This window comes from Suricata suricatta, chromosome 5 (genome assembly GCF_006229205.1).
Source record: "Suricata suricatta isolate VVHF042 chromosome 5, meerkat_22Aug2017_6uvM2_HiC, whole genome shotgun sequence".
Classification (NCBI taxonomy): domain Eukaryota; kingdom Metazoa; phylum Chordata; class Mammalia; order Carnivora; family Herpestidae; genus Suricata; species Suricata suricatta.
Genome location: NC_043704.1, coordinates 87,708,070 through 87,720,940, shown reverse-complemented (window position 1 = coordinate 87,720,940; position 12,871 = coordinate 87,708,070). Strand labels below are relative to the sequence as shown.

At 39.3% G+C, this 12,871-nt stretch overlaps 1 long non-coding RNA gene across 1 annotated transcript in view; it reads right to left on the bottom strand.

The window, feature by feature from the left end:
• Positions 1-211: 211 nt before the first annotated feature.
• Positions 212-12,871, bottom strand: part of LOC115292739 — a 46,452-nt gene continuing 33,792 nt past the window's right edge. Inside the window, exon 3 of the long non-coding RNA XR_003909111.1 lies at positions 212-278. This is a non-coding gene — a long non-coding RNA (uncharacterized LOC115292739). The remainder of the gene's footprint in view (positions 279-12,871) is intronic.

The following is a 12,871-nucleotide window of genomic DNA, read 5'->3' as shown; positions in this document are numbered from 1 at the left end:
TCCTTCTGATTTCAAGGCCATGAGCAGTGAGACTTCAGTCCCTGTGGCCACTGCAACTGATGAGTTTTCAGATTTACCCTTTGGAAATCTTCTCCCTCTTTGTCTGTCCCTCCTCCTTACCTTTATTTTTGAACAAGAATTTAATTTCCCTTTCTTGGCATTTACTACAGTGTGTCCATATTATTCATTATCTGATGGGACCCTTCAGGGCAGGCTCTATAGTTACTTGTTTTTGTATTAAATTTGCCACGATAGGATTTGCTTCTTCTGGGTGCTCCCTGAAAATTTGAATTGAATTACATTCATTTCATTATGATTTGCTACCAATAAACTCTCACAACATTCGAGGAATTCTCTAATTCTTGACTTACAGCCTTAGCAATGGATTAGACAATGATAATTACTGAATGACTTTTAAGTTCAAAATAATAACACCTGTAGAAAAGGAAATTCATCAATAAATTATGAAGTCAGTAGTGATGACAGGAAGAACTTGAATATATAATGAACTTAATACAAAACAGTAAAAAGCAAAACACATTTTTGTTTTCCAAAGCTTTAGGATTAAGATAAAAGAAATGGGCTCTTTCATTCTACTCAGAACTGGCATAGAAATTTTAAGTAAAAACCCTCTCAAAAAGCCACACAAGCATAATATATTTATAGAAGATACAGATAATTTGAAATATATGCTATATGAGGGCAGCTATGTTTTAATTTTTTAATGTAGATAATTTCAAACATACAAATAGAATTAATATGTATATAGAAAAACCTTTCTATTCTTTTCCTTTACTCCAAAATTTAGAGCACTTTACTCTGGTCACTGAATAAGTTTCTTTCCCCGATACTGAAATATTCAACAACACCAGCTGAATGTCTAGCAATTTCATTCAGTTCTGGAAACATTTACTTTGAATTAGCATCAGATCTCACAAGTTGAGGCCTCAGCCCCATGTAATAGCCCCCACTTCAGACAGCTGTCCCTGGTCCCATGTTGTGTTGACCTCCATGAGTCCCTCATTGGGTTTAATCATTTGCAAGAATGTCTCAAGAACTCAAGGAACCACTTACATATGTTTACCAGTTTTTAATAAAAGAATATGACAGTGGATATAAGTGAATGGCCATATGGAAGAGATGTGCAGGACACAGTGTGGGGGGTGTAGGGTGGAGTTTCTAGGCCCTCTCCAAGTTCATCACCTTCCTAGGCCCTCTCCAAGTTCATCACCCTCCCAGAGCCTTCATATGTTCAGCAACCCAGAAGCTTTCCAAACCCCATACTTGTAATTTTATGGAGGCTACATCATGTAGGTATGATCAGTTATTAATTCAATTTCTAGTCCTTCTTCTTTTCCTGGAGGATAGAGGGAGGGGTAAGGCTAAAAGTTCTAAGCTTCTATTCATAGCTTGGTCTTTTTTGTGATTAGTCCCCATCCTGAAGGTATGAACTGCTTGGTATTCTCTCTCTACTCTCTCTCTCTGCCCCTTCCTTCTTTGTAATCTCTCTCTTTTTCAAAATAAATAAATAAATAAATAAACTTTTAGGGCACCTGGACGGCTCAGTCAGTTAAGTGTTCAACTCTTGATTTCAGCTCAGGTCATGATCTTGTGGTTCCTGGTTTGAGCCCGGGATCAAGCTCTACTCTGACAGTATGGATCCTGCTTGGGATTCTCTCTTGTTCTCTCTATCCTCCTCCCCAGGTCGTGTTCTCTCTCTCTCTCTCTCTCTCAAAATAAATAAACTTAAAAAAAACAGAATTATCAGTCATGAGCAATATTATTTTATTTATATCCCAATTAACTTCATTTGCTAAAGAGACTGTCTTTTACCCACTGGATACTCTTTCTTGCTTTGCCAAAGATTAGTTGGCCATATATTTGTGGGTCCAGCTCTGGGATCTCTATTCTGTTACATTGGTCTATGTGTCTGCTTTTGTGCCAATACCATATTGCCTTGATGATGACAGCTTTGTAGTACAAGCTAAAGTCCAGGATTGTGATGTCTCCAGCTCTGGTTTTCTTTTATAGCAACATGCAGAAGAATGAAACTGAACTACTTTCTTATACCATACACAAAAATAAACTCAAAATGAATGAAAGGCCTGAATGTGACACAGGAAACCATCAAAACCCTAGAGAAGAAAACAGGTAACAACCTCTTTGACCTCAGCAACAGCAACTACTTACTTGACACGTCTCTGGAGGCAAGGGAAATAAAACGAAAAGTGAACTATTGAGACATCATCCAGATTAAAAGCTTCTGCACAGAAAAGGAAACTATAGAACTAAAAGCAACCAATGAAATGGAAGAAGATATTTGCAAATGACATATCAGATAAAGGGTTAGTATCCAAAATCTATAAAGAACTTACAAAACTCAACATCCAAATAAACACTTTTCCCGAGAAGACATCCAGATGGCTAATAGACTCTTGGAAAGACGCTCAATGTCACTCATCATCAGAGAAATACAAATCCAAACCACACTGAGATGCCACCTCACATTGGTCAGAGTGGCCAAAATTAACAACTCAGGAAACAATAGATGTTGGTATGGATGTGGAGAAATGGGAACCCTCCTGCTCTGTTGATGAGAATGCAAACTGGTGCAACCACTCTGAAAAACAATGCAGAGGTTCCTCAAAAAATTAAAAATAGAATTACCTTATGTCCCAGCAATAGCCCTACTAGGAATTTATCCAAAGGATACTGCAGTGCTGATTCATAGGGGCACATGCACTCCAATGTTTATAGTAGTGCTTTCAACAATACTCAAATTAAGGAAGGAGTGCAAATGTCCATCAACTGATGAATCGATAAAAAAGCTGTGGAATACTACTTGCCAATGAAAAAGAATAAAATCTTGCCATGTGCAATAACGTGGATGGACTGGAAGATATTACACTAAGTGAAATAAGTCAGTGAGAAAAAGACAGATACCATGTTTTCACTCATATGTGGAATTGGAGAAACTTAACAAAAGACCATGGGGAAGGGAAGGAAAAAATAGCTACAAACAGGGAGGCAAACCATAAGAGACTCTTAAATACACAAAAGAAACTTGGGTTGATGGGAGTGGGGGGGTGGGAAATATGGGTGATGGGCAATTGAGGAGTACACTTGTTGGGATGTGCAGTGGGTGTTGTACCTAAGTGATGAGTCACTAAGCTATAGCTTAGTGATTAACCCACTGGAGGATGATTAAGTATGTTTTCTCATTCTACTAAATCTACAAGGGAAGCTAAGGATTACCAGGCTAAGAAGCAATGTATTGTTACCTCCAGATTCTAGTGTTTTCTGTGCTTCTACAGCTGACAAACTCTCTGTGAGTAAAATATTCTCTTTAGAAATATTCATTCTGTTAATCTGGCCTTAGTCAAACCCTGCAGACCTCAGAGTCCTTCTGTGCCTTTGAGGTGATTTTGCATATTTCTGCTTTGCTTTGATCTCTCAGCTAAAGGGTCAGATCCAGTTCTGTTCACTCATTCATTTCTGAGTTCTTGGGAGCATTGTTTTAGAGCCCCTGTATTCGCCACGCTCAGAAGGACTTTGAGATATTTTTCTGTTCTTTTGTAAGGGCAGAACTTGGTGCAAATCTTTTTAAGAAAATGTCCCTGAAATGTACAATTTAACACATTCCTTCTAATAGTACTCTGTGTGCCCAGCTACATGACCATGATGGTGTCTCAATATTCTCAGTCCTGTTAAGAGCTATTAGTGATGATTAATAGAGCAGATATTGCTCCTGTAGCAGCTGTTTTCAGCCTATAGAAATAGGTAGGGTTTAGGCAGTAGTTTTACAGTAATGAAATGAGATATGAATACTCTTAAATCTTTTATGATTACCATCGTAGCTTTATTGAGATTCAAAATCTAAATGTGCTTTCGGCAAAAGAGACAATTAAGTAGCAGAGAGAAAATGAGATTACTTTTTTATTCTGGATAACCAAATAGATGCTTTCTGATTTTATTTTTGAAGGAATTTCTTTAAAAAGGACTTTTAGATCTGGAAGTCTTGAAAGGGTCACCTGGTTTAGCCTCTTGGCTCTACACAAGTCTATGTCCAAACAACTATTTTTAAGGATCCTAGTGATGGAGAATTCAGAATATCCCTGGTATATTGTTTCAAGTTCAATTTCCTATATAGTGCTCTGTCTTTAGGAAATCCATAGCCTTCTGAAGAAGACAAATATGTACACTAATAATTAAACACAGTGAGACATATGTTAATTTAAGGATGCACCAATTGCTATGGAAGCACAGGACAAGACAAATTTCACAAGGGAGTCTTGGACAAACATGGAGAGCTTTGTGATTTTGCACAGGACTGTGTAAATCTTCCAATTTTAGCACATGTGCTGTAACACCTGCTCTTTTGGTGTTGTTAAAATTGATCCCAAGGTGGAAGAGATTCTAATTTCCTCTCATCATCTCCTCTTTCTACCATTCCTTATGTACATATACCCATGCACCTTGCAGAGAAAGAATAGTTATAATGAATTTCTGTGCTGGAGAGGAAAAGAGACTCATTTTCATCAATAGGCAAAGTTTGACATGTTTTAAGTTTGACAGCTTAGCAGATTATCAATGTAGCCAGGCCCAGTTTCACAAGAGTTGATTAAACATACTCTGTCGTCTGAAATTTTTATTTTGTTTTTCTTCCTTTCCTTCCTTCATTCATTTGTTCATTCGTTCGTTCGTTCGTTTGTTCATTCCTTCCTTCCTTCCTCCCTTCCTTCCTTCCCTTTTATTTTTTTGGTCAAGATTAGAGGCACACATGTTTGATTCCCAAAGCACTGTGACAGTGATTTCTATCTTAAAAAGTCTGGGCTTTACAGTGTTGATTTACTGATGACTTGGTAAGGATAGGGCCATAGATTACTTCTGAAATCACCCTAAAGACCAGGAAACCATTTCTCCAACTGAGTCCTACGCTGTATTTGAGTGTCCTAACTATGTGGGTGTTTTCTTGCAGTATAAATGGTACCATCTAGCTACCAGTAGGATATTGCTCTTTGGTGCCCAAATAATTAGACAAATAGGGAGGTTAACAGAAAATATACTTAAGTGGTTGAGTAAATGGCTCCCTTTTGATCTTTTTATCTAGTTGTCCAATGTATTTCTCTATGAGAAATAATGCATCAACTCTTTCTAAGCTTCCTAGATTTCTCTATTAATCTTTCACTGAGTTCTAGTTCTCATTTTCCCAGCTATCAGTTTTTGTGCCAGATACTGCTGCCAGCCAATCCAAATCTGTCCTTCCTTTTTAATACAACTCCAATTTTGTTCATGGCATCAGTGTACACAGCTAGCATCTGCATCAATCCTCCAGATGCCCTTACCATAAAGAGTGCTCACGCAGCACTGTTGTAATGAGTAAGTGGAAGTCACCAGGTAACACTGCTGGGACAGCTATTATTTTCTTGATAACACAGGATAGAGTTGGCTAGCATGAGCCTTTTGCCTTCACCTTTCACCCCTTCTTCTTGTCCACAGTGAGGGATTGATGACCAGTAGGGGACAGTCACAGCTGCAATTGTGTAACTGAGGCCACATACCAAAAGAGTAGATCAAAAGTTATTTGAAACCTCATTCCCCAGTGACTTCTTTGATCAACCATGCTAGTGCTGGCCTGCTCAACTCTGGACTTGGTCTTTGGTAACAAGTCACAACCGGTTGAGACATTGTAGATCTGTTTCTGTTAACTTTAACTGAAGGCCCTGCTGACTGACTACTCTTCCCTCTTATTTGGACAGGCTATTTAATATTTCAGAATGAGAACTTGTGGAGATAGACAAGAGGTTCAATTTCCAATTCTGCCATCTATTAGCTGAGTGATTTTGGACAAGTTATTTTACTGATGAGTTAGTTTTTCTTATACATAAAACAAATAGTAATACCTTGCTCTTAAAATAATTATAAAATTAGAAGAGTAGATAGCAAGACATTTTAAAATAATGTATTCAAGAAATGTTATTCCTGGTACCATCTCACTAAAATGTTATTACTATCATCCACAAATATTTGTTAATTCTGGACTACAAAAGGCTCTTTGCTTGGAAACTTATTTAGGATAAGTTCCTAGAATTCCACCTCATTGTACAATGTAAAACACAAAAGCTAAACTGTGAATAAATGAGCCATTGCCTTCTCATAAGCAAAAGCCATAAAACAGGGAATATAGGTCTTAAAAATTCTATTTGTTGAAGTAGAGCTAGTTGATTTATATTCTATCCTTAATCTCTATTTCCTTGAAATCAATGTCAGAAAAATGTCCATGGGAAAAGAAATGGGTTTCAGCTACTACAAACCACCATATAATAGATTTCTTTTAAACAAAATGAAATAATTCCTTTTAGAATAGGGTAAAATTTCCTTCACCACAGGAAGCAGGAATCCAGGAAGAGACATAGGAGTTTAGATTCCAGTACTCCTGGGTTCTCAACTCAGGCCCATCCTGTAATAGCTGTGTGATCTTGGCCAGGTTCTAGGTCAGACCACCACAATTTTTCTTCAATGGAGTTATATGAATATTTTAAAAGTTCATACATGTTAAGTGTCTGATATAGTTCTTTAGCACAAGACAAGTATTCCAAAATCTATTCCTTTAAGTAAATGCATTAGGAAGAAGAGATATTTGTAACATTGTGTGCTGTGAGCCATTCTGGAGCAACTGCACTGCTGGCCAGGAAGACCTCCTGTTGCATGGACTGCGGATCAAGTGGCTCTCTGAGTCATTCTATTACACTGTGTAAACCCAACAATCCAGAAAACCCATGCCTGTCTTTGAGGCCACAGTTAGCTGCTGGTCCATAGTCCTCAAACATCTCAAATAATTTCTAAATCCTTAGCCATTAAGAAAAATCCATCCTATGGAACCCCTTTGGCATGTTCTTCCCCTCCCATAGATTCATAAGAAATCAGAAAATGGCTTCGAATCATCCTCAACATAATTTAAGTTTCAATTACTTAGATATTTCTTTTTTGTTAAAAGGGAAGAAAGGAAGAGAGAAGGAATAGAGGTAAGGGAGGCAGGAAAAAAGGAAGGGAGGGAGGAAGAGAGGAAAGAAGAAAAACACTTTAAGATGATCCTTGGGCGGGGGGAAATGTCTATTGTGGAAGTGTTTGAGAATATCCTCCTGGCCTGCTAGGTGGCTGAGTTCTTCCTGTCACAGGGAAATAGTCCCGTTTACTGCTCACCTTTGTGGGTCCCCTGAAGGCAATCGCCTGCGCACTGGTACAGGTGGAAAGAGCAGCAGCACCCTGCACCCCTGAGTGTGTTCCATCCAGGGCTACAAACAGCCTGCAGCCAGAGGGTTTGTACACAACTGTTATCGATAACTTGTGAGCAATGATTTTCTAGAAGAGTTTATTGAACCCAAACTGTGTCATCAATACCAAATTATGACATCATGCCACCAGAATGAAAAAAAATCATGAATAGATATGCTGTCCAGATCCTGTGCCTGTAAAGGATTCTATTGCAGGTCCTCATGTCACACAGGGAAAGCACCTGTCACTGTTATATGACAGGACGCAGTCTGAGCAGGCATAGCTCTTTTCAGTGATCTAAACAGAATATAGGATACTGTATAGACACCCGAAAGAAAACTGCAGTGAGAAGAATTTATTTTGGAGCTCTGATAACAATAATAAAAATATTTCAGGCCTGCTCATTATTTTTCTTAGAGGTTTTTACTCTTCTGAATTGCAACAGAAATTATTGTAATGCTAGATGGTATTTATTTTTGGAATTATTACATTTCTTACCACTTACAGAGTGTATTTTAGTCTTTGATCAAATAAGCGTCCCTGACGACAGCATACATTGTCCTTGTACCTGTGATGGATGAACTGAATGCTCTTCTAAAGAGAGGGACAAGCTAAAAGGGCTTCAGAAGAGATGCTATCTGAAACAGGCCTCCACGATAAATTGGAATTTACTACCCGGAGAATGTAGAAAGGGGAAATACAGGCCGAAATAATGACATGTGCAGAGGCACAGAGCTAGAGCGTGATTCAGAAAATGATGAGAAATCCAAGGTGACTGGTGTACAGAGCACCGGCAGACAGGGAAGGGGAGAGACTCAGGAGAGTGGGAGGAACGGTAAACCTAGAAAGATAAATTGGAGATAGATTATATTAACGCGACTAGTCTTAACAACATCGATGACAACTGCCACTATTTATTTAGCATTTACTCTCGTATAATAAACACCATAGATAATTTAATATTCCCAAATGCTCTGAGAGAACATTATTAATGTCTTCATTTAATAGTTGAGGAAACTGAGCCATAGAAAAATTACTTTCCCAAGATCACATAGTTCCTAAGTGATAAAGTGTAATGCAGCCCAACTCTGAGGGATTTCAAGCCTATCTCTGTAACTGCTTCACACAGTGCTCTCCAGTATGCCACAGAGATCTCTCTGGGATGTGCCAAGCTATTTGCACATTATCCTGCAGGTGTGGAGAATGCAGTGGAGGGCTCCCAGCAGTGGAGGGATGTGGTAGAGAGGACAGTGTGGCAAGCGAAGGGGTGAGGCAAGGGACTATTTTCCCTAAATATGTTATGCATAATATATATGCATATATGTGTGTGTGTGTGTGTGTGTGTGTGTGTGTGTGTGTGTGTATAGGATAACTGCTGAGTCATGAGATAATTCTGATCTAAAGCAACCATATCATGTCACTAATCCATTTCAGATTTATAATGAGTGCTGCTGCCTTGTATGCATCTTTACCAATGTATTCAACATGAAGCATTTATTCAAAGCTTGCTATCTATTGGACCCCATGCTAAGTGCTTGGGATACACAAGTAAAGTAACACATGGTCTTTCTGCCCTGAGAGAATTAAACAAATAAGCAGTTTTCACTTCTCACCAGATTTCATTCTCTTTTATAATTCTGTATCGTAAAAGGATCTTTTTCTTCTGTGTCTCTCATGTGACAATCCTGCCAGGGAAGGGTCTGAGGTGTTTTAACTAAATTAATCCCTAGGTATATATGTAATCTTCTCACCACCCCTACGTCATTGCAATTATGGCCCCTTCTTGGCTCCTTACCCCAATCTGAAGCCCAAGACACCCCAAAGAGAAATTAGAGATTATAATAAGGTGTGATAAGACCACATTGGAAAATCCTGATGAAATACAACTGCAAAAGACAAATGTTGATGCCAACCAAAACCAAAATCAGCCCAAGTAACTAAATTTGTGTGAGTGACCAAGATCATGTAAGGCAAAACTAGGAAATCAAGATCTAATGCAGCATAGTCAGTCAGACACACAGTGAAGGAGACAGAGTCTGTAATCATCTAATGGAGCCTGAGGGTGAAGGCTGTGGACAGGGAAGACTGAAAGGGTCCTAATGCTTTCTCTGTAGCTTAATGCAAATATTCATCTTTGATAAGGTACAGAAATAGGTAAGGGAAGCTAGAATGCCAGATTAGAAAGAGGGGATTCTCTGAAAAATTTTCTGCAAAACCAGATATTTCAAATAAGAATGACCAAATGAAAAATAGCCCCCATTGCCCCTCAATACAAAGTAATTTTTGGTTAAGTCATTTGCCCTTAGTTAACTCTCTGGAGAGACAAATTGTTTTGAAAGTTTGGGTGATACCGAATAACTAAGCTTTTTCTATTATGGAAATAGGGATAGGACCATAGGAGACTGCCTTTGAAAGACAGGTTTTATCTCCATATAATTGTAACTATAATCTTAATATGATAGCTACATTTATTAATTAAAATATTTATTAAGTACCTACCATAGTGCAGACCCTATTTTAAGTGTTAGGACTATAGCAATTGCTTATATGATAAGCAAACCTGTCTCATAGAATTTACAATCTTGTGGAGCAAAGCAGAAAATAAACATAATGAATAAGGGATTTCTAGGGTGTTTTTAAAAAATTTATAATATTTATAATAGTTTATTGTCAAATTGGTTTCCATATAACACCCAGTGCTTCTCCCCACAAGTGCCCTTCTCCATGATCATCACCCCCACCCCCTCCCCCTCCCCCTTCAGTCCTCGGTTCATTTTCAGTGTTCAATAGTCTCTCATGATTTGTGTCCCTCGCTCTTTCCAACTCTCTTTCCCCCTTCCCCTCCCTATGGTCCTCTGTTAGGTTTCTCCTATTAGACCCATGAGTGCAAACATATGGTATCTGTCTTTCTCTGCCTGACTTATTTTGCTTAGCATGACACCCTCGAGGTCCATCTACTTTGCTACAAATGCCCATATACTCCATACCTGAAAAACGAATAATCCAGTGAAGAAATGGGCAGAAGACCTAAACAGACACTTCTCCAAAGAGGACATCCAGATGGCCAACAGGCACATGAAATGATGCTCAGCGTCACTTATCATCAGAGAAACACAAATCAAGACCACACTGAGATACCACCTCACACCAGTCAGAGTGGCTGAAATGAACAAATAAAGAGACTACAGATGCTGGCAAAGATGTGGAGAAACGGACACCCTCCTACACTGTTGGTGGGAATGTAAACTGGTACAGCCGCTCTGGAAAACAGTAGGGTGTTTTAAAGGCTGAATAAGTGAGATGACAAAAGCAAAGCAGGCTAAGGAGGATGGGGAGTACTGGGGGCAGGAAGTGATTGCAATTAGAATAGCCGTGGAGAGAGTTTTGATTCCAAAAAAAAAACAACCCCCCCCCAAAATTCCCAATGGACAGGGCTTGAGACAACAGTATGCCTGAAGTGTGCTTGAAGAATGATTTAGGGGATCAGGGTGTCCGGCAGAGAGAGATAGAGGGGGGATAGTAGGAGAGGAAATTGGGAAATGGGAGGCAGCAGAGAGAAGGAGAGAGGGCAGACTGTGGGGCTGTGTGTTTCCAGGAAATGTGAAATGAGATGGAGAAGTATTGGAGAGTTTCAAGCAGAGCAATAGTGTGATCCAGCTTCTCTTTTAACACACTGGCTGTGAAAATAGATTGTGAAAGGCAAGGGTGGCAGCAGGAAGGACAGCTGATAGTCCCTGAGTGTTTTTTTGTTGAACACCTGCCCAGTGCAGTGACTTTCGCATAAGATTCTATCATAAGACTTTAAGGAACATGATTGCATGTTACTGATGAGGAGCCCAAAACTCACAGAAGTAACAGCCCCAGGTCCACAACTGGTAACAAGTGTAGAACTCTAAAGTCTATGCATTTGAATGTGTCCCACACTTTGAATTTATAGATACATTTATTGAATCTATATAGGGATACAACAGTCAGCAAGACAGCCATGGTCCACACAGAGCCTATGGAGGAGGGCATCATTTAGAACTTTATCAAATGAAAAATATATCATTCTAAATTGTGAGTAATGTTCCAGAGGGAATACAAAGTGTTAAGAAAATTCATAAAACTTAATTTCGGTGGAGAGGTCAGGAAAGGAAAGGCCTTGCAACAAAAGTGACGATCAAGCTAAAACCCAACGCAGACAAAGGAATTAGGCAAAGATGTAATGGAAGATAATTTCAAGCAGATACACGGAAGCACAGCAAAAAGATTAGACAGCAGACACTGAGGAGAGGCCAGTGACGTGCGGAGGACGAGAGAGTGATGAGAGACCAGCGGGAACAGGAGGCAGAGGCCAGATTATGCAGGGTCTGGCTGGCCATCGTGTAGAGTTTGGACACTCTCCTAAATATGAGAAGCTGTATTTATAAGTGGGCTGTAAACAGGAGTTGGCAGGATTTGATTTGGATTTTTTGAGATCATTTGTGATTTGTCAAAGGAGGGGTTTTTTTAAATCTCTTAATAACATTCTTTCCTTTGTACAATTTTTTGAGGCCTGGCAGACACTAAAGCTAGGACAGCAAAATCATGGTGAGGAAGGGGCAGAGATACTTTTAGGAATAGGAAGCAAAAGCCCAATTGGACAATAGGGAGGTCTTCTCATTGACATTCATCTGCTTGTCACTTCAGTCCCCCTGCTGTGACTAGATTGATGAAAACCCAAAAAAACCAGATGGGGGGTCCTTCATAGCAGGAAATGAGGAGAAAAGGTGGGAGAGGCTGGGAGGAACAGGGGTGAAAGGGAAGATGAATGGAAAAGATATACTACTAGAACCAAATAAAAACCAACAAAATGACTCAAATGTACTGAGGAGCCATCAAGAAGGATGAGTTTAAGGAGTGGAGGAACCATTCTGGCCTCCACCCTACCGCAGACCTCACTTGGGCTGGTACTTGTAGGAGACAATTAAACCAAGTTAAACTGAAGGCATCTCAGGAAAATATCAACCACCACAACAAACATAGCACTTATTGATAATCATCATGTGTCCAAAGCAATATTCCAGTATTGACACATTAATCCCCACCGCAACACTCTGAGGTGGGAATATCATGGGTCCCACTTTACAGAGGACTTAATGAAGGTACCAGTGAGATTAGGAAATTTGCCCTATGTCATTAAATGAGCAAGTGGTGTTTATGTAAATATGTTTTCAATTCTATTTGTACCACTGCATTTCCCCCCACCCTTTTAGTTTCAGGATTAGTGTCCATTAATGGGCTGACAAAGTGCCACAATTTCATTCACCACAGAATCTGGATACTGTGAAACAATGTAAAACTGCGGAAAACAGAAAACGTGTCCTTCACAGCCCTCTTTCTAATTCGCTTCCTCTGCACTTCAATCAGCTGTGAGAGCACTCAGGGAGAATTCCTCAGGGCTAATGACGAATCACTAATGTAATTGATCCTTCCTTTCAGTGACCAGTAATAGTTCTAGTGCCAGGCACATGATACAACTCTTCCAGATGATTGTTTTAGTTTTGATTAATGTTTCACCCTATTTTTCAAAGTTTTCAGGAAATGTATTTTAGTTCTTATATTTCTAAGGAAT